The sequence below is a fragment of the Cryptomeria japonica genome, chromosome 3, assembly GCF_030272615.1.
Source record: "Cryptomeria japonica chromosome 3, Sugi_1.0, whole genome shotgun sequence".
NCBI classification, from domain to species: domain Eukaryota; kingdom Viridiplantae; phylum Streptophyta; class Pinopsida; order Cupressales; family Cupressaceae; genus Cryptomeria; species Cryptomeria japonica.
In genome coordinates, this window is record NC_081407.1 from 832,852,846 (window position 1) to 832,876,603 (window position 23,758).

Below are 23,758 nucleotides of genomic sequence, written 5' to 3' on the forward strand. Positions count from 1 at the left end.
TTTGTAGGATCTTGAACCCTTTGCCATACTTTTCACATGGTATGCTAATGTGATCTTGTGTATCATTTTCAGCGTCTTTGTAAAGCATTTTGTATAAGTCTTCCTCTTCCAGTTCACCCCATCTTTGAAAGATAGTAGGGTCCCATTTGAGTATAATGATAGATACCTGCTTATTAGGACGTGGTCTTCCATTTTCTTCTAGTGAACTCATGACTTGTTGTAAGTACATGGTTTGATTCAAAGTGTATTCACCCATGCCCTTGTCCTAGATTTTTCCTTTAAGCTCACCTCTTTTTGAGGTCGAAGATTTTAATGATTCAGGATGTATGTATGCAGAAGAAGGAACAACTTTGTGATTACTGGGAACGATCATCTCAATTTTTGGTCTCAAGTTATTGCAGTATATGAATGGATTAGGATCACCATTAACTATTATCTCAACTCCATTATGAGGAAACTTAATGCATTGGTGGTACATGGATGGGACTATCCTCATTTCATGAATCCAAGGACATCCTAGTAATATATTGTATGTGAGATCTAGGTCTAGGACTTGACAAACCACATCCTTCATAACTGGCCCAACTCTGAGAGGTAAGGTGACTATGCCCTTGGATGAACGTTCTTCATCATTATATGCCTTGATGGTAATTTTGGTTGTAGAATTCACAACTTTATCAGAATATCCCAATTGTTTAATAGTGCTCAATGTGCAAATGTTCAGCCCTACTCCTCCATCTATCAGGACTTGTTTTATTCTATGTTTGTGTATGAAGGATTCAATGTGTAAAGGTGCATTATGTGGCTGACTTATGGAGGAATTGTCAGCTTCTGTGAATGCAAGGGAGTGTGGAATGAAAGGTATCCCACCATGGCTTGAAACTGGTCCACGTTCAAATTAGTAGGAACAACAATGTTTCTCAAGATTTTATCAAGAATGGCTTTATGTGCGGGGGATATGCGTAAGAGCTCAACGATGGAGATGAGCGTGGTTGTCTTCCCTAACTATTCTACAAGGTCATACTCAGGCTTGGTCGATGAAGAAGTGGTATTTTTAGCTAGAGCACTTTGCAAAGTGAATTTACCTCGAGGAGTTGTAACATTATAGTCAGAGGTAGGTTCCGAAGATGATCCAATGACTTTTAGGACAATCTTGGGTCTTTGAGTAGAATTCCCAGGTGTTTTGTCCTTGATGATAATGGTAGAGACATAATTGTCCATCGAAATGTGATTGATAGTTGAATCATAGTTATAAGATGCTCTGGTATAGTTGGCTTGGTCATCTATGGCTTTAGTTTTTCCCTTGTCATGCTTTGGGAATGGTTCCTTAAACATCTCATGTTCTTGATTGGATGAGTGTCCCTCAATCTCAATGTCACCTCTATTAATAAGATCTTGTATGGTGTTCTTCAGTCCATGGCAATTTCCTATCTTATGACCCTTTCTCTTATGAAATTCGCAATACTCATCATCATTCCACCAATTTGGTTTGACCTTTGGTTCATATGGAGGAAAATCTGGAACTGTGATTACCTTGTTTGCCACTAGCTTTTTGAAAATTGACTCAAGTGGTTCTCCCAATGGAGTGTACTTCCTTCATGACTTTGAAGTTGTTTGAGTATTCACTTGATTATTTGTAAAGCTTGATCCAAGAAAAACAATTTTAGGTCGCACTATATTGGCATCCACAACACCATCATTGACTGTGTTCTTGTTTTTATTCCAAAATCTTGGCTTATCTTTTCCTTTAAAGTCATCTTTATTTTCCATGAATATCTTTATGACTCCTTGTTCAATTAGGACCTTCTCTATTGCTAAGCCTTTTTCAATGATGTCCCTAAAAGTGGACAAACAAGAGTTTCTTAGATCATAACCAATGTCTTTGTTAACATTTTGGGTGAAGATCTCTACCATTTGTTTTTGTGGAATTTCACAAGAGCATCTGCTAGCCAGATTCCTCCATCTTTGTAAAAATGATGAAAAAGACTCTCCATCTCTTTACTTGGTGTTGCACAAAGTAGTGACTGATATGTCTGTCTCTATGTTATATGAGAAATGTTGGATAAATGCCTCTGCTAAGTCACCCCAAGACTTAATTCCAAGTGGGAGTTGAGAGAACCATTCCATAGCTTGATCACCTAAGCTTTGTGGGAATAATCTCATCAAATATGTCTCTTCTGCTACAACTTCAATGCAAGCTATAAAAAATTGTCTTATGTGTGCCTTAGGATCCCCTTTTCCTCTATACTTATCAAACTTAGGTGTCACAAAGTGTGTAGGAAATGGAGGCATTGGAATGCTTTTGTCAAATGGATAGGGAGATATGTCTCTCATTGTGTAAGTTGGCTTCGGTGTATTTATGTCCTCCATTTTCTTTTGTAAGTCTCTGATTTGTTGCTCCAAATTGTTCTTCAGTGGAGACCGACTTCTTTGACCATACCCCATGCCTAAACCACTGGGTGGAGGAGGAGCATGTTGCATATAAGGATGATATTGATCATACACATGTTCATATGGAGGAGATCTATAATGATGCTGAGTATATGGACCACTTCGTATAGGGTCATGTTGAGGAATGACATATCTGCTTTGTCCATGTATACCATACTCTATAGGAATGTCATGAGTTTGTTCTAGTGTGTTGCCCCCAAATTTGATGCAAGCTTTCCTTGTGTCCAAATTTTGAGCATGCTTTTGAATATCCAATTGCTTTGGTGGTTGGTCCTTAACATTGGAATGTGATTGAGCATATTTTTCTGCATAAGGCTTCCATAATGGTCTGCGAAGGTGAGTATCATATGCTTGACCATGTGTGTATTGGACCTCTGGGTTTTGAAACTGTGTGGGGGAAAAAGCGAGACTAGGCTAACATGTCCTAATCTTACCTTTTGACACAAATTACGGAATATGAAAGAGCCTAGAGGTATCACACAATTGGCTACTTCTTTTTGGTGAAAGAGAGAGCCACGGGCTACCTATTAGGGTTTCTATTCCTTTTTTGTAATTGAAAGGTAAGATTATGCAAGTTTAATTCCTAACCCCAAAATGCAAGTATGAACTAATAACAAGATTGCAGAATTGAACTTAAACAATGGAAAGCTGCAAACACAAGGACAAGACAAGAATGCAGATGCGTACCCAGAGTCAAAATGTTCGGGATGGGGGCGTGGGCACCACTGTCCTGATTCTGTTCCTGAAACTGTACCTGAAACTGCCACTTTGCAACCTGGAAAACTGTCAGAATTGCCAAAACTTGCTGTCTGTCAGGAGGACCAGGGCGCCCAGCGCCCCTGTCCCAGGGACCAGGGCGCCTAGCGCCCCTGTCCTGGTAGGACCAAGGTGCCCCATGCCCCTGTCCTGGTCTTCTGCTTTGAAACTTGGTGCAGGGTTCGGTCTCCGTCTGCTTCTTTTGGATCTGCAACTTGCAGCATCGTCTGAATCCCGCAATCTGCACTTATATCTGAAAAGGTGTTTGGGCGGCTATATAGGGTTTTGCCTTAGTCAAACCCCCACTTCAGTGATTTCCACCTCCACAAATAGCGAAGTTGTATTGTAAAAGTAGTGTGTGTGCAAGATCTAAAATGCAAGTAAGCAAACTAGAGCAACCTAGAAAGTAAACCCTAATTGCTTGTAAATGACAATGTAAATGCTCCAAATCAAGATGTAGAATGATCTAAAGCATGAATATAAATGATGTAAGGAAGCTTATGCAAAGACATGAAAACAACATGAAATCATACCCAACCCCAAGGGGGGGGGTACAAGCCAATCTTCAGTCGGTGATCCCTTATTGCTCTTCAATGCCTTCAAAGCCCTAAATGGATGAATGAAATTGATGGATGCTTGATGGATGGATGTTGAATGTTGCTGAAGTCTTCAAAGATCTGCTCTTTCGCTGCATATGAGGTTCCTGAAAATAAAATTCGGATCCTTTCCAATGAAGAAAGAGAGCTCTTATGTATGAAACCCTAGGTCTTAATTCCAACTTTTGGCTGACCTAGAGATTGAATATCCCGCCAATTTCTTGGGGTTAAGCTTTATTTTATGATTGGATCGCGCTCCTAAAATTTTGAGAAAAATGTCCGGGACCATGTGCACTCCGAGCGCCATGGTCCCGACAACTTTTCACCAAATTTTCAGGGCTGTCGAATATGATGATTTTAGAGAGAATCCTGAAGTTATAGGTGATTTCGAGATGTTTTGACCCATGAAATCAAGTCCCCAAGTTCAAAATAGGACCTAATTAGGGTTTCTGATTAAATGATGTATTGGAGGAATAAAATGAAAAGGGGCACACTTTAATGAAAGGGCCCGAGTTTATGATGTGGAAGATGATGAAATAGAACCTTAGACCTAATTAATTTGATTAATTAAGTGCTAAAGGAGAAATGCAATGCAAAATGCAAACTGCGCCAGGGCGGGTGCTAAACTAGGTGTGAAATTGTACTGCTTTAGCAAGTGCGTACAATTTATGATGCTACATTTAACCCCCACTTTAGCGGTCATATGAGTACGTGCATATGCAAGCTAAAGTACAGGAAAGTAAACATTATTTGAAGAAGGATATATCCATAAGTCCATCAAACGAAGCCCCCAGCGGTATTTGCAGTACACAGTTAGGAACCGCACCCTACAAAACACACGTTAGATCACAAAATCACCTAATGCTTACTAGGGAAAGTGATGAAATTTGTGAGTAGCTATATGCCCCCCCCTGTTTCGGCTTGCTTATTAGGGAGGTGAAACAGGGTAGCATGTTTACTTACAACAAATTGTGTGAATGATTATTGATGAGAGATGTTCACTACAAAGGCTTCATCAGAGAACATTTTGGAACATCAAGGGAGTAAGGGAATGAAAATATGATTCCTACACAACAAACGGTTCAAAAATCGCATCTCCCAAACTCAAGTTATGATGAAATGAGTGATTTAGGAAAATTAGGGTTTTGAAAGTAAAGGTAAAGAAATGAAAGTATATACCTTGAAAGTGACTATTGCATTTGTCACTTTGTTGATTCTGAGTATTGTTCATTGCAGCGGAGCCCACATAGCCATCATCATGCCTTCACGATGACTGGAGCATCCCACGCGGATTGAGATCATGCGACAGGCCGTGATCAACGACGAGCCATTGGATGAGGTGAGTTGACTCAACTTTGACTTTGACTTTCTGCATTTTCGTTGACTCTGATATTCTATGATCGAATGCGGGCCCTGGAATCTGGCCCTCGGTCCCACCCAGGGCGCCATGGTCCCACCAGGGCGCCATGGTCCCTTCAGGGCGCCATGGTCCCTGTGGGGCGCCATGGTCCCCTCAGGGTGCCATGGTCCTTTCGGGGTGCCATGGTCCCTGTAGGGCGCCATGGTCCCCTCAGGGCACCATGGTCCCAATGAGGACTTGGCAAGGGTTAGCTTTCGATGTTCGTCAGTTTGGGTATTTGGCCTAGATGATTGTGATGATTGATTACTGATTACACTGATGTTTTTGTATTGTAGGGTCTCCCATACATGAGAGAGCACACGGCGAGGTAGATTCTTTGTAGTTTGCGAGATCAGATTACCTGGCTGACTCAGGCAGAGAGAGATACATTGTCTATAGTAGGTTTGTGGTCTATGATTCTTATGCCAGCCATTCGATTTCATCCTGCGATGCTGATGGCACTCATGGAGCGATGGGATCCTGACACATGCACTTTCCAGCTTCCAGTAGGGGAGATGATGGTGACACTTGAGGATGTGTACCGCATACTTCGCCTACCGATTAGAGGAGCTATCGTGACATATGTGACTGATCGGTCAACAAAGGATCATCAGAGGGAGCAGGTATACTGCATTGGGAGAGTCATGCCGAGTGACACGAGAGGTCGTATCATGGTCAGCTAGCTCTTACATCCTACAGGAGAGGTGCCCCTCATGAGACGTCTTATGATTGCCATCATTGCACTAGTTGTCTGCCCTAATGGGCGAGGTACACACATGCATGGGGGTCTCACATGGTGCATCAGGGCTATGGAGAGACATAGGAGAGTATACACCTGGGGTCAAAGTATGCTTGCACATCTCTATCACAACCTCGAGGAGTATGTTTTCGGATAGGGTTGCAGCTTGGTGACATGCACACTTCTGCAGGTGTGGATATTTGAGCACTTTACATGCACCAGGCCTGTCGGCTATCCAATGAGTGTGGCTAGTGAGCGACCTAGGGTATTTTCTTATCCACTTACCAGCGAGTGGAGATTTGGGGATTTACTATATTGGAGAGTGACATTTGATAGATTGACAACTGAGGTGACTGTATGGAGACCATATCTACGGATGCACAGATGGGATGGGATGGAGAGACAGTTAGTATGCTTACAGAGGAACCACCTACTGAGAGGACGATATCCACATATCATAGTCCCATTCTACTTTGACCGAGTACGGAGACAGTTTGGGCTAGAGCAGTGTGTTCCAGCCGATGTACCCATCTACACTCGACACTCACAAGTCCTTCCCAGACCCAGAGCAGTAGCGAGACCTACGATAGATGATATCGAGATCATAGATATAGAGGGATCCGACCAGGATGTGGTCACTGATTATGCTGTAGACCCCGGAGCATAGCGCAGGTATGTCTCATGGTTTGTGAGGACATATCCAAGGCCTATCTTTCCACCAGATCACCCGACAGGCCATCCAGGTCCATGGAGACATGGAGACCGAGATGAGGATCAGGCTTCCAGATCGGGGGAGCCAGAGGAGGGAGAGGGTCATGAGGAGGCAGGAGAGTCTGATCCACCCATAGGAGATCAGCCTAGTGCTCAGGAGGAGGAAGGAGAGGAAGATGACATAGATAGAGATGATGATGAGGAGAATGAGGATGCGGATGAGGATGAGGATGACGAGGAGGAAGAGGATAGAGATGATGAGGAGGAGTCAGATGCAGCTCCCCATCATTCAGGAGATGATACCATAGCCTTAGATCCTCCTGTTATTCCCCAAAAGGGGGAACACAAGGTGATACAGAGACCTGTACCCATCGTGCATAGATCATTCGAGCATGGGGAGCCTAGTAGTTCCCAGTCATAGGTGCTACCATATCATGATCCCTACTGGCGTGAGGGAGATCCAGGTATAGTAGGTTTATATTGATTGATTAATGTTTTGATGATATAAAATGGTACTAATACATAATTTGTTCTACTGCTACAGCTAATGTGCAGGAGTGGCGTTCTCTGATCCAGCAAGCAGTGACAGATATTTCCACAATGGCGCAGATCCCTAGTTCCTCACAGGTTGCTTATAGACCTCAAGGGAACATGGTTCGGCATGATGATTTGTTTTCCCCATTTCGAGTACAGGTAGAGATATGGAGGGAGAGAGAGCGAGCTCTATCAGAGGACCTTCAGCGGGCACAGTGTGATCTAGCAGCAGCTCAGGCCGAGGCTACCTCGTATCGCACAATCCTTATGGATAGGGATCGTAGGAGTTCCTCTCGGAGTCACTCACGATCTATATCACGGTATACACCTATGGGTCCACCTGCATGGCCGGATCAGGAGGGAGCATCTAGTCGTCACTCTCCAGCCACCAGCCCTAGGGATAGGAGATGATCTTATGATGTAGGGTAGGTCACATTTTGGATGTATAGTGACCTACATTTGTATGTTGATCCACATATATATATATATACATGCTTCTTTATCTCAAACGTGTTATCCTTAATGTCTAAAACAATGTGTATTTTGATTAAAGTTAATACATTTGGTAGATGTACATGTATGTTCTGAATTTAATTTCCATGTGATTGATTTCTCAATGCTCCATGATTAAATTGATACATGTGTGACTTAATTAAAATATTTGATCAAGTACTACATTGATGATAGGGAAGAAAATATGTGTTAAGCCTAAGAATCATATAACTAATGTGATTTAATTTGAATTTAAACACAACATGACATGATTCAACTTAACACATAAAGACATTGTATAATATGCCAACATAATGAAAAATGTAAATCTTTTGCAATTTACATAAATGAATTCAAGACAAACCATAAAGTAAAGAAACACGCTTGTCAGGAATGAAGCAATATAGATTAAACAAAACATCATTTAATTCTATTTGCTCTAACAAAGATATGCTAACATATTATCCAATTTTGAAGAAGTGAGAAAGGAAATAGATGAATGATAAGGAATGAGGAATTAAGCATAGTGTCTACGCAAGTGCATAGCGTTTATAGGGTCTTTAAGAGACGTACCGTCTACACCCGCTATTTTATAAGCACCTGATCCATAATCTTCAATAACGATATATGGTCCAAGCCAATTAGGACTAAATTTTCCCTTTTCTTCAGGTAAGGCATTCACATTGCGCTGATTCCCATAGAGAACTAGGTCACCCACTGAGAAGGAACGTTGAATAACCTTATCATTATAGCTTCGTTGTAGAGTTTTGTGATACGCTTGAATATGCTCAAGAGTGTTTATATGCTGTTCATCAAGCATCTCAAGCTGTTGAAGTCTTTGTTCTCTATAAGCATCATCATCTACTATACCTTTGAGAGAAACTCTAAGTGATGGAATCTCTAATTCTAAAGGCATAATAGCATCAGCACCATAAACAAGATTATAAGGGGTAGTTCTGGTAGCAATTTGTACACTCGTTTGGTAGGCCCAAAGAGCATAGATTAACTGAGTACTCCAATCCTTACCATGCTTATTCACGGTTTTGCGAAGAATTTGTTCAATTATTTTATTGGATGATTCGGCTTGACCATTTGATTGAGGATAGTATGGTGTAGAAAATCGATCTTTGATATGATACTTCTCGAGGAATTTCTTCACATCCTTGTTCTTAAATGATGTCCCATTATCAGAGATTATAGTGGAAGGTATCCCGAATCGAGAAATAATGTTTTCTAGAAGAAATCGACAAATCACTTCAGCAGTAGTAGAGCGAAGAGGGACATCTTCTACCCATTTTGTAAAGTAATCTGTTGCGGTTATAACGAAAGTATGTCCTTGAGATGAAGGAGGAGAGATTTTACTGATAAGATCCAGCCCCCATGTAGAGAAAGGCCAAGAAGCTACATGAGAACGAAGTTCTTGGGCAGGAGCATGAATCAAATTATTGTGTTGTTGACATTGATGACATTTCTTAACAAATGAAAAGGAATCCTGCTGCATAGTTTGCCAATAATATCCCATACGAAGCAACCTTTGAACCAAGGATTTGCCCCCAAAATGCCCTCCACAAGCACCTGAATGCACCTCTTCAAGAGCAATAGGGATTTCCGATTTGTTAAGACAACGAAGGAGAAGACCGTTATAACCCCTTCGGTAAAGAACTTTAGAAAGAATGATATATCTAGCGGACAGCTTGCGAATTCTAGCCCTAGTGTTCCTATTGGCGGAATCAGGAAAGGTACCATCGGTCAAGTATCTTATGATATGTGAATACCATTCATCTGAGTCTATAAAGTCACAACATGTCACCAAGCTAGAATCATCTACAATAGCTGGAGAAATAAGGTTGTGAATAACAAATTTAAGATCAACCACAGGGTCGTCTAAAGATACCAGAGAAGCCACACATGCCATTGCGTCAGCATGTCGATTATCTTTTTGAGGAACAGGTTCCATGGTGTAAGAATCAAATTTTTGTAACAAAGAGATAGCAAGGTCTTTATATTGTGATAATTTGTCTTGTTTCGCTTGATACAGTCTTATTACTTGTCTTATAATCAATTGAGAATATCCAAAAATATGTATGTGTTTTACATTCAAAGCCAAGGCTGCCTTTATTCTTGCTATAAGAGCCTCATACTCAGCAATGTTATTGGTACATAGGAAATTGAGACGATAAGATAAGGGAATGGACTTCTTTGTAGGAGAAATCAAAACAACACCTGCCCTCGATCCCGTACGACACTTAGAGCCATCAAAGTATAACTCCCAAGTTTCATCTTTCTCTGTACAAAGGATGAAGTCGTCAGGAAAAGACTCAGGGTTAGGGAAGGAGAAAGGTGAAGGGGCCTCAACTAAGTGATTGGTCAACGCTTGCCCTTTAATTGCTCTTTGTGAAACAAATTTAAGGTCAAATTCAGTTAACATCATAACCCACTTAGCTAGGCGTCTTGATAAATCAGTTTTAGAGAAAAGATGCTTCAAAGGATCAAACTTTACCATGACGTGGACTTCTGAATTTAAAAGATAATGTCTCAATTTCTGAGTTGCAAACACCAAGGCCAAGCATTGTCTTTCTATCGCAGAATATTGGGTCTCATAATCGAGTAAGGCATGACTTATTTAATAATCCGGACACTCCTTACCATCTTTATCATGTTGTGCCAATAATGCTACAAGAGCATGAGAGGAAGTAGCTGTATATAAAAGAAAGGGTTTAGAAGGTTCGGCGGGTTGAAGGATAGGAGGATTAGCCAAATACACTTTTAAATCTTCAAATGCTTGCTGACAATCTTCATTCCATTGAAAAGTGATATTCTTTTTGAGAAGTTGAGTAAAAGGAAAAGTACGATCCACAAGTTGAGATACAAACCTACGAATAGCTTGAATCTTTCCTTGTAAGCTTTTAAGTTGAGACACATTTCTAGGAGGTGGCATGTTGACAATAGCATCTATTTTCTTAGTATCCACCTCAATCCCACGATGCGAAACTATGAATCCTAATAGTTTTCCACTATCCACACCAAAAACACATTTTTGGGGATTCAAGTGCATGTGATATTTACGAATCCTTTCAAATATTTGACGAAGGATCTTAATATGATCTATGTGGAGAATGGATTTGGCTAAAACATCATTAACATAATCTTCTAAAATCTTATGCATGTAATCGTGAAAGATAAGGGTCATCGCTCGTTGATAAGTTGCGCTGGCATTTTTAAGTCCGAAAGGCATCATTACCTAAAAAAAAGTACCCCAAGGAGTGGTGAAAGCAGTCTTGATTTGATCTTGAGGATTAATGAAAATTTGATTGTATCCTGAAAAACCATCCATGAAAGATAACAAAGCATGTCCTGCTGTAGAATCAACTATCATGTCAATGTTTGGGAGGGGAAAATCATCTTTCAAAGAAGCTTTATTTAAATCTTGAAAGTCAGTACACATTCTTATTTTATTATCTGATTTAGCCATAGCGACAATATTTGAAATCCATGGGGAATAATCAATAGGGCGGATAAATCCAGCCTCTAATAATTTTTCAATCTCAGCCTTAATGAGCAAAGCTACCTTAGGATTCATTTTTCGAATCTTTTGTTTCACAGGCTTAGCATCAGGAACTAAGACAATATTATGAGTGATAATCTTAGGATCTATACCAGGCATGTCAGAATATGTCCAAGCAAAGATCTCAGGGAATTCACGCAATAAATCTTCATATTGTTTTTGTTCCTCTTCGTCCAGACATTTTCCAATTTTAATAACTTTTTCTTCATTGCCAGAATCCATCTTAACATCAATGGTGTCGCTTATAAGAAGATTACTTTGTTGAGGAGTATCCTTTAACTGAGAAAATTCTTTCACAATCTCATCGTTATCAGTCTCTTTTCCAAAATAGGCTTCAGTGTTTAAACAATAAGGGAATCCCCTATTGTGATGATAATGAGGAAGAGTATCATATGCTCCTAAAAACTCAACTAAAGCATCATCAGTAGGGAAAACATCCAAAGCACAGGCATATGAAGGATCAATATACTCAGGGTGTCTCATTGGTAGAGATGTAGAAATAACATTAACACTAATACATGGTCTTCTAGAAGCTTTAGTGCGCTTGCAGGGATTATAACCAAGTCCAAAGGAATAATCATAAAGATTATTCTCTAGAGGAACCTTTATTCCTTGTTCGTGAGCACCACAGCCATTTCCATTATACCCATGCTTAGCTAGAATACGAAAACCACGACCATAACGATCAGCCATTTCAGAAAGAGAAGGTGGTTTTCATAAGACAAAGAATCAAACCCTTCACAATTAGAAGTGTGAGGAGAAGAAGTCTGAGAAGCGGCCATGAAGTTATTGCTCATAGGCTCAGGTAATGTTGATTGATTTTTAGCTTCTTCCTTCTTTTCAGCTTTAAGCTCTCTAGAAGGAACCTTATATTCACCTACAAAGGTGGGATTAAAATCAAGAGATCCCCAATCGTCTTCTGTGAGAACCTTCTTAGGATCAAAATCCTTCTTATGTGTAGATTCAAGTCGAGAAGAATCTTCTTCAGGAGCTCTAGACTCATCCAAAGAATTTTGATCATCAGAGAGTGAGGATTCATTGATAGGTATCTTGTTTAAAGAGTTATCACTCGATGAGGAAGGCTTAGAAGGACCCCCTTTGGAAGTAGATGTTTGTAAACAAGCTTGGAAATTAGTATCACCTATCAGGGTATATGTCTTATTGTTATAAATAAATTTAACTTGTTTATGCAATGTAGAGGGGACAGCTTGCATACTATGAATCCAAGGTCTCCCTAATAGCAAGTTGTATGTTAGATTTCCCGACATAACATGGATAGGAGTAGGCAAAGTAACAGGCCCCACTGTGATGGGTAAGGTGATAATACCTAATGAAGTTTTAGCCACATTGTCAAAGCCTCGAATAGGATGAGAGTCAGGCTCAATTAGGGATGTATCCACATTCATCTTATGCAAGAGATTAATGCTACACACATTAAGACCAGAGCCATTATCCACTAGTGTTCGTCTTATAGCAGTGTCATTTATGATAACCACAATCATCAAGGGATCATATTGATGTTGAATTTCACTAGTGGGCAACTCATCTTGAGTAAACACAATATGAGCTTTAGGATTCATCACAAAGTTAACCAAAGACACTATATTACTAGATGTATTCGGTGGAGGAACATTCAAATCTTTCAAAGCATCTTGTAACATTCCGTGATGAGCAGAAGAAGTTTGAATCAAATCCCAAAGGGATATCTTAGCAGGGGTAGCTTTAAGTTGTTCTATGAGATCATATTCCTTATTAAGAACTTGTGAAATACGTGGAGCTTGCGGAAGAATTGGTTGAGGATTAGGAAGAGAAACTGGAGTAACCGGAGGAGGATTAGGCTGCCTATTATTTCTAGTATGATAAGTATGGGCAACCACATGATAACTCTCTCTAGTTAATTGCTTGGCATTATTATAAGGACTTATAGGTTTTCTTCCTTGCACAGTGATGATAGGTTTATTTGGAGTAAGAAAGGAATCATACCCCCCTTGGACAGTAAGGAGAGGTGATTTAGGAACTTGAAAGGTGGTAGAAGGACAAGCACCTTGGACTTCAAAGAGAGGCTTATTATGCTCATTTAGGTTTATCATGTTAACTAATTTAGAAGTTTTGTTCTTGTTTAGAGATTTCGATAAAGCCACAAAGTCATCAAGAGCATCATCCAACAAAGCATGATCATATCTATTAAAAGGTTTATCTTTTGATTCAAAAGGAGGCATCTCCTCATAGAGGGGATTATGGAAAACAACCATGTTACTAGATTTAGTGGAAGAGTTGATAGGAATGTACCCTTGAGAGGAATCATTCAACTTATCTTTCTCATCACAACGAAATGGCATAGTAACAAGGTTTATGAGTTTTTGGTAAAATGAAGGTTTGGCCTCTTTAGGATTCAAAAACTCATCTAAAGCTTCATCTAATTCATCTTGGCTATACTCATAATCGGCATAATTGCATACATCATCATTAATATGAACATCTTGCAAATAAAAATCCGACATTTTGAAATAAAAGTTGCATAAAACTTAGACACACAATGCAAAGAAACACACTCTTTTTTTTTTTTTTTTTGAAAATGAAACTTAAATGAAACACACTAAATATAGATCTAGATCTAACAAATGCAATGCAAGAGAAAGAAATAATTCATTCACGTCGGGTTCACCAAAATGTGTGGGGGAAAAAGTGAGACTAGGCTAACATGTCCTAATCCTACCTTTTGACACACAATTGGCTACTTCTTTTTGGTGAAAGAGAGAGCCACGGACTACCTATTAGGGTTTCTATTCCTTTGTTGTAATTGAAAGGTAAGATTATGCAAGTTCAATTCCTAACCCCAAAATGCAAGTATAAACTAATAACAAGATTGCAGAATTGAACTTAAATAATGGAAAGCTGCAAACACAAGGACAAGACAAGAATACAGATGCGTACCCGGAGTCAAAATCTGAGTGAAAATGTTTAGGATGGGGGTGCAGGTGCCACTGTCCCGATTCTGTTCCTGAAACTGCACCTGAAACTGCCACTTTGCAACCTGGAAAACTGTCAGAACTGCCAAAACTTACTATCTGTCAGGAGGACTAGGGCACCCAGTGCCCCTGTCCTAGGGACCAGGGCGCCTAGTGCCCCTGTCCTGGTAGGACCAGGGCACCCCACGCCGCTGTCCTGGTGTTCTGCTCTGAAACTTGGTGCAGGGTTTGGTCTCCGTCTGCTTCTTTCAGATCTATAACTTGCGGCGTCGTCTGAATCCCGAAATCTGCACTTATATCTGAAAAGGTGTTTGGGCAGCTATATAGGGTTTTGCCTTAGTCAAACCCCCGCTTTGGTGATTTCCACCTCCACGAATAGCCAAGTTGTATTGTAAAAGTAGTGTGTGTGCAGACCTTGTGTGTGTGCAAGATCTAAAATGCAAGTAAGCAAACTAGAGCAACCTAGAAAGTAAACCCTAATTGCTTGTAAATGATAATGTAAATGCTCCAAATCAAGATGTAGAATGATCTAAAGCATGAATATAAATGATGTAAGGAAACTTATGCAAAGACATGAAAACAACATGAAATCATACCCAACCCCAAGGGGGGGGGTACAAGCCAATCTTCAGTCGGTGATCCCTTATTGCTCTTCAATGCCTTCAAAGCCCTAAATGGATGAATGAAATTGATGGATGCTTGATGGATGGATGTTGAATGTTGCTGAAGTCTTCAAAGATCTGCTCTTTCGCTGCATATGAGGTTCCTGAAAACAAAATTCAGATCCTTTCCAATGAAGAAAGAGAGCTCTTATGTATGAAACCCTAGGTCTTAATTCCAACTTTTGGCCGACCTAGAGATTGAATATCCTGCCAATTTCTTGGGGTTAAGCTTTATTTTATGATTGGATCGTGCTCCTAAAATTTTGGGAAAAATGTCTGGGACCATGTGCACTCCGGGCGCCATGGTCCCGGCAACTTTTCACCAAATTTTCAGGGCCATCGGATATGATGATTTTAGAGAGAATCCCGAAGTTATAGGTGATTTCGAGATGTTTTGACCCCCAAAATCAAGTCCCCAAGTTCAAAATAGGACCTAATTAGGGTTTCTGATTAAATGATGTATTGGAGGAATAAAATGAAAAGGGGCACACTTTAATGAAAGGGCCCGACTTTATGATGTGGAAGATGATGAAATAGAACCTTAGACCTAATTAATTTGATTAATTAAGTGCTAGAGGAGAAATACAATGCAAAATACAAACTGCGCCAAGGCGGGTGCTAAACTAGGTGTGAAATTGTACTGCTTTAGCAAGTGCGTACAATTTATGATGCTACAGAAACAAAGATGATGGTGATTTAGGAACCATATGTGGTCCTCTATTGCCTCCACTTTCAGTCCTCCTTTGATCCATGTTGGAGTGAGTTTGTTGCAAAGGTTGATTTTCCATTATTTGAGACATGTCAAAATCATGAGATATCTTCACTCCACTTTATGCCATCACTTATAGAAAGTATTGTCTATCCCTCCTCATTATTTCCTCAACCAATTGATTGAAATGGGGATTCATAATGGTGTCTTCCACTTTTGCTGAATGTATGAAAAAGTTGTCCATATTGTCATTGTGTGTATCATTGTTGTTTGTAGTGTCCATGTTCTCAACATTTGGAATGTTTCTATAGGCATCCTTGTCAGGTAATATAGTATGATTAGAATTGAAAAAGATATCATTGTCATATTCATAGGAACTCATGTTTGCGGACTATTGAGCCTCTTTAGTTTCTCTCCTAGATTTTTGGAAACAGGTTTCAACCATGAACTAGGTTTTGACCAAGATATGTGAGAATAGATGAAAATAGAAAAGAGTATGGAAGACCAAGAGTTGGATGGAATGTAAATGAATCTGAGGTTTACTTGCAATGTCCAAAGTGTAAGACCAAGTATGTATGTACTAGAGTAGGTGTGGCTTCCAAAAAGATTATAGTATCTCTTGATGAGGTAAGTTGACCTTGACTCTAAGTAAGACCAAATGAGACCCACAGGTGTGTGTAAGGGAAAAAGTGACACTAAGCAAACATGCCCTAATCTCACTTTAAATCACACACTTGTGGAATACAAAAGAGCCTAGAGGTATCACACAATTGGCTACTTCTTTTTGTGGAAGAGAGAGCCACGGGCTACCTATTAGGATTTCTATTCCTTTGCTGCAAATGATAGATAGAATGATGCAAGTTCAATCCCTAACCCCAAAGTGTAAGTATGAACTAATAACAAGATTGCAGAATTGAACTTAAATTATGGAAAGCTGTAAACACAAGGACAAGACAAGAATGCAAATGCGTACCCAGAGTCAAAATTTGAGTGAAAATGTTCGGGACGGGGGCGCGGTCGCCACTGTCCTGATTTTGCACCTGAAACTGTTGTTTTGCAACCTGAAAAGCTGTCAGAAAAATGCTGAAACTACTATCTGACATAAGGACCAGGGCGCCCAACGCCCCTGTCCCAGGGACCAGGGCGCCTAGTGCCCCTGTCCTGGCAGGACCAGGGCACCCCACGCCCCTATCCTGGTCTTTTTCTCTGCAATTTGGTGTGTTGTTCTGTCTCAGTCTGCTTCTTTCGGATCTACAACTTGCGGCGTCATCCGAATCCCGAAACCTGCACTTATATCTGAAAAGGTATGGTGGGCGGCTATATAGGGTTTTGCCTTAGTCAAACCCCCGCTTTGGTGATTTCCACCTCCATGAATAGCTAGGTTGTATTGTAAAAGTAGTGTGTGTGCAGACCTTGTGTGTGTGCAAGATCCTAAAACGCAAGTATGCAAACTAGAGCAACCTAGAAAGTAAACCCTAATTGCTTGTAAATGATAATGTAAATGCTCCAAATCAAGATGTAAAGAGATCTAAAGCATGAATACAAGTGATATAATGAGGCTTATGCAAAGAAATGAAAACAACATGAAATCATACCCAACCCCAAGGGAGGGGTACAAGCAAATCTTCAGTCGGTGATCCCCTATTGCTCTTCAATGTCTTTAAAGCCCTAAATGGATGAATGAAATTGATGAATGCTTGATGGATGGATGTTGAATGTTGTTGAAGTCTTCAAAGATCTGCTCTTTCGCTGCGTAGAAAGTCCCTTGAAACCAAAAATCTGGATCCTTTCAAATGAAGAAAGAGAGCTCTTATATATGAAACCCTAGGTCTTAATTTCAACTTTTGGCCAACCTAGAGATTGAATCTCCCACGAATTTCTTGGGGTTAAGCTTTATTTTATGATTGGATCGCGCTCCTAAAATTTCGGGAAAAATGTCCGGGACCATGTGCACGCCGGGCGCCATGGTCCTCTCCGGGCGCCATGGTCCCGACAACTTTTCACCAAATTTTTAGGGCCATCGGATATGATGATTTTAGAGAGAATCCCGAAGTTACAGCTGATTTTGAGATGTTTGGACCCCCGAAATCAAGCCCCCAAGTTCAAAATAGGACCTAATTAGGGTTTTTGATTAAATGATGTATTGGAAGAATAAAATTAAAGGGGCACACTTTAATGAAAGGGCCCAACTTTATAATGTGGAAGATGATGAAAGAGGACCTTAGACCTAATTAATTTGATTAATTAAGTGCTAAAGGGGAAATGCAATGCAAAATGCAAAATGCGCAAAGGCAGGTGCTAAACTAGGTGTGAAATTGTACCACCCTAGCAAGTGCATACAATTTACAATGCTACAAGGTGATAGACCTTGATGAGGGACCACTTAGCAAAATGTTGTTGTATGTAGTGTGTTGACAAAATAAGATGAGGACAAGAAAGTGACCTTTTGACTCAACTTTAGACAAATGTGAATGTAATGTAAGGTGTAAAGCAATGATGGAATTTGTGAGACCCAAAGACAGGTTGAATGCAAGATGAAAACCCAAAGAGATACCTAGGAAGTTCAATAAGTCTGAAACTAACTGTTCTTGTTTGCTGAATTATGAAAGTTTTCAATCTTGAACACGGAAGTTCCTGTATACTTCATAGATATGCTTAAAGGACACAAATGCTATAATGTTAGACACAGATGCACTTAAATGACACATACAAGGTTTTGCCAGACACAGATGCATTTATGAGATGCTGCAATGTTTCTCAAAAGACACATATGCATTTCTGCCATTCACAGACGTGTTTAGATGACACAGACACGGGTCTGTCAAACACAGATGCGTTTCTACAAACTTTGTGCAATTTTTCCAATCTGTGAAGTTGTTTTGTTGTGACCAAAACTGAATGTTTGACTATTTTTCATGACAAGAGGACACAGTGTTGATGAGGACTCAATGCTTGCAAGTGTTTAGACTAAAAATGACTCAAAGAAAAGTGTTTTATTTGATGTAAAATTGTTATGCATACACTTGAAGACACAAAAGACACAATGTTTTGGTGTTTGGTCTTGAATGTTTGATTGTTCAAAATAAGTCAAGCACAATTCTTATGGTTGGCCAAGACAAAAGTTGTTGATCCCACATGGAGTTTCCCCCAAGGCTACGCTATTCAGAGTGGATACTTAGATGCTTGACCCCACTAGCTCCACCCTCGACACTCACTTCTTGGGGCAGCCAAGCATCAGTCCCCATGAAAACTCCTCGTGGCGAACTTTGTATCTCTACTAAGAACCGTATGTGTGTGGGCCGCTACCAGAGGTCTGACCTCCTGCCCCAACAACTAGAAGTATTTTGGCTTCTAAAACAAAAAGGTGCTAGTAAGGGCATCCGCTCATGTGGCCATACATGTGGCACTTTTAGCTCTGTAAATACAGAAGGCTCCCAGCCATTAGGAGTTATGCCATACAAATGATCAAATAAATTTGATCAAACGGGCTTATGGGGAGACATAGTGTCAGTATGAACTAATTAGCACATGTTATCCATAGTTTTCACCATGGATACAGTTATTTATAGTGGTTTGGAAGAAGATGGCTTTTCTTTTGCTACCACTTGGGTCGTTCTCTCCTCACTAGTAGTCCTAATGACCACACGGGGAGAGAGGCCCTCTAAAGATTAAACAAAAAAAGCCTATTGCTCAAGACACAAAAGACAATGGTTCAATTTTAGTGCACCAATTGAAGTGTTTGCTAATCTATGAAAACAAGGCACACAATAAAGATCAAAAACCCTTGCCAAGGTCCTGCAACAAAGATCCATTAGTAGTTTGAATTGTTTCAAATAATCACCCCTTCCTGCAAGCACACAAGTTAGGTAAGTTTTTAGATCCAAAAGACTTTGTGAAATAGGGGCCTTCAATAAAATGAATTTTGCTTTCCAAGACAAGCTGCACCAATTTTGTTAGCTAGATCTGAAGATGTTAGCTCAATATAAACCAAATTTGAAATCGGAGTGACGCAAAACCGAATCAAAGAAAGAAAACCCAAAATGTAACAAATTCACACAGACACAGTTATCAGAAACACAAACGCTACAAAATTTCGTAGATGCGCCTAAAGCCGACACAGACGCGGTTCCAGAACATAGACATGGCTCCTGGATGTAGACGCGCCTGAAAAACTCCACAAACGCGACTAGGGAACATAGATGTGGCTTTCAGAATTTGCAAAAAAATAAAATACTGTTGAGGATGCAAACACGATTCCAGATGTCGCAGACGCGGCATAAAATCAAAAAAGTGATCCAAATTTAAGCAGATGCAAAAATATCAAAATGTTGTCGAAAATGTCAGATCTGCAACTTCAAAACACAAATTTTGCAACAAAAGACGTTAAATGCAAAAAGGGACAAGAGTCCCACCGGGCTTACCAAAATGTATACAATGAAAATGGATAACAACAATGTTGAAAGAGCAAATGAATTCAACCACAAAACCCTAGCCTAACAACAACAAAGATCCACCATAACGTATGAAGATTACCTAAGACAATGCAAATCAAATGAAATCACAAAGATTATACCATCACATGTCCAATAGGGTTTGGATCTCCATTGATCTTGCTTGATATATTTGCTCTCAGATTTTATGTGCACAAGAGCTCAACAAAAAATGGAAATGTGGTTGCAAGTAGGATCGCATATGAAAGTACAAAAGGTGTAGTATTGTTGAGTGCACAATTGAGTTAGTTAGTTCGCTGGGGTTGATAATGAAGGAAGCATCTCCTTATATAGAAGACACTATAAGAAATGGAGGGATAAGATTAAGAGTTGTAAAAGATAAATGGTCGACTATGATTAAAGGGCAGGTAAAAGAAATAATAAAATAATGAGAGGGTAGGTAGTGTAGGAATTAAGAGATGAATGACATGTGTCATAGGTAGAAAAGGATAATGAATTAATTAAATAAATAAAGATTTATTTAATTAATAGAAGAAGTGGGATCAATTAAATAAATAAGAGTATTTATTTAATTTAGGAAAAGGATAATTTAAATAAATAAATATTTATTTAAATGAGAAATAAGGCTAGAAGAGGATAAATGAATTAATTAAATAAGTAAAGATTTATTTAATTAATAGAAGAATTAGGCTAAAGTAATTAAATAAATAAAATATTTATTTAATTAGATTGGACAATTTTAGGTGTCTACACCTGGTTATGGCATATAAGGTTTTGTCATCTAAATTTTGATAATCTGATCAAAACAAGTAAGAAGCACCAAGTAAGAGGTCTATCGAGTCTTGAAAAACCTGAGAATGCTATGTGCCGAGGATGCCAGATGAGTAAGATGACAAGATCAAGCTTTAAAAGTAAGTCCTACACTTCTAAAGGAATTTTAGATCTAGTACACACTAATCTTTGTGGTCCTATGAAAGTTCAAAGTTATTATGGTGATAAATATTTCATATTATTTGTGGATGATTACTCAAGGATGATGTCAGTTATGTTTTTAAAAGAAAAATCAGAAGCTTTTCAAATGTTCAAATGGTACAAGGCAAGAGCTGAAAATGAAACAGGAAGACAACTGAAATGTCTTAGATCTCATAGAGGAGGAGAATTCACTTCTGATGAATTTAACTTATACTGCAATGATCATGGTATAAAGAGGCAAGTATCTGCACTAAGAACACCCCAGCAAAATGGGATAGCCGAGAGAAGAAACAGATCATTTGTGGATTGTGCAAGAACCTTGATGATAGAAAAGAGGGTACCTCAAACATTTTGGAGAGAAGCAATCAGCACTGCAGTTTACACCCTGAACCAAGTTCAACTAAAGAAAGGAACTATGAAGACACCATATGAGATCTGGTATGACAAGAAACCTAATGTAAGTTACTTTAAAATCTTTGGAAGTAGATGCTATGTTCACAAAGATGATAGAAATGGAAAGTTTGATCATAAAAGTGAAGAAGGAACATTTCTTGGTTATTCTTCTAAAAGTAAAGCATTTAAATGTCTAATCAAATCATCTAAAAAAATAGTGGAAAGTGCAAATGTGATAATTGATGAATTTGTAGAAACAAATGATGAAGGAAATTCCAAAGAACCAGAAGATTATGAAGAATTTATTTATGTTCAACCAAAAAGTACTATCAAGAATACTGCTGAAGAAAATGAAGATAATGTCTAGCTACTGAGTGATGAAGAAGATCATAGAGAACCTACCGAACCTATATTAGCCAAATATGTCAGAAGATATCATGCATCAAGTTAGGTTATAGGAGATAAGGATGATCCAGTGATGACAAGAAACAAACTGAGACAGAACACATGTTTGATTTCTGAGTTTGAGCTGAGAATAGTGAAAGAAGCATTTAACAGTGAAGATTGGGTAAATGCTATGACAGAAAAGATTGATCAAATCAAGAAGAATGACATAGGGACACTAATCCCAAGACCGAAGGAAAAAAATGTAATCGGTACTAAGTGGATTTTCAGAAACAACCTAAATGAGAAAGCTGAAGTCATTTGCAACAAAGCAAGACTAGTTTGCAAAGGTTATGCTCAAGAAGAAGGAATAGATTATGGTGAAACTTTTGCACCTATGGCTAGACTTGATGGAGTAAGAACATTGTTGGCATATGCTACTTTCAAAAATTTCAAGGTATATCAAATGGATGTTAAATCTGCATTTTTGAATGGTATACTACAAGAAGAAGTTTTCATTAAACAACCTAAAGGATTTGTTGAAGACAAGAGTAAAGATCAGGTATGGAAACTGAATAAAGCTTTATATGGTCCGAAACAAGGACCTAGAGCATGGTATGAAAGATTGCACTCTTATTTAATCAAGATTGGTTTTATAAGGACAAGTGAAAACAACAATGTGTACATGAAGAAAGATGAGGATAATGGAATACTGATCTCAGCCATATTTGCTGATGACATTATATTTTGTGGTAATGACTCCTTATGCAAGAACTTTGGAAATGAAATGTGCAAAGAATTTGAGATGTCACTAATCGGTGAGATAAAGTATTTTATAGGTTTATAGAAATTGCAAATGAAAGATGAGATTTTTATTACTCAATCCAAGTACATAAAGGAAATCCTGAAGAAATTTGGAATGGAGGATTCTAAACTAGTAAGTACACCTATGACTACTAACTGTAAATTATCAAAGACTGATGAATCTGCATCTATTGATGACACACTTTGCCGATATATGATTGGAAAATTGCAATATGTTGTGCATAGTAGACCGGATATAGCACATGTAGTAGGTATTGTAGCACAATTCTCTACATATCCCAAGGAAACCCATATGACAACAATCAAGAGAATTTTTAGATACCTGAGAGGCACTGAAGATTATGGCTTAGTATATGAAAAGAGGAATAATTTTGATTTAAAATTTTATATTGATGTTGATTGGGCAGGCAACATAGATGATAGGAACATAATTTTGATCTACATCAGAAGCTGAATATGTTGTTGCGGCATTGAATTATACCAATATAGCATGGATCAAACAACTATTGGAAGTTATAAATGAGAAAGTTACTGAGCCAGTAACTATATTCTGTGATAATAGTAGTGCCATTAACATTTAAAAGAATCCAGTGATGCACTCTAAGACAAAGCATATATCTATAAAGTATCACTATCTCAGAGAAGAAGTTCAAGAGAAGAAAGTTGTGCTAGAATATATCACTTCAAAGGAGCAATTAGCAGACATCTTCACAAAGCCACTACCAAGGGACACTTTTGAGTATCTCAGAAGCAAGTTAGGGGTCCTACCCCTATCTTCTACTCACTGACCGAGTTCGGTGAAAGCATCAATTTGATGAATCTACAGAATATTATGTGTGGATTGATGCTGATTTACACACTTTAGGAGGTCACCTAAATTTGTGCAAAAAAAAATGAATAGAGACAAGTTGATTTGACCGAGACTGAGATGTTACACAACAGGGAAAATCACTTCAAAGAGGAAGGAATTATGATTTAGCTCTTTTACTTTTTGGCATTGTTGTCAAAGCTGGAGAAGACTAAATGGTTGATTGCATGATAAATCCCTGAATGATGGAAATAATAGAAGACTAACAGAAGACTAATGACAAGGGGAGTAGATTGAAAAATGAAGAAGACTAGATGCAAGTCAACAGCTTAGAAGCCTATT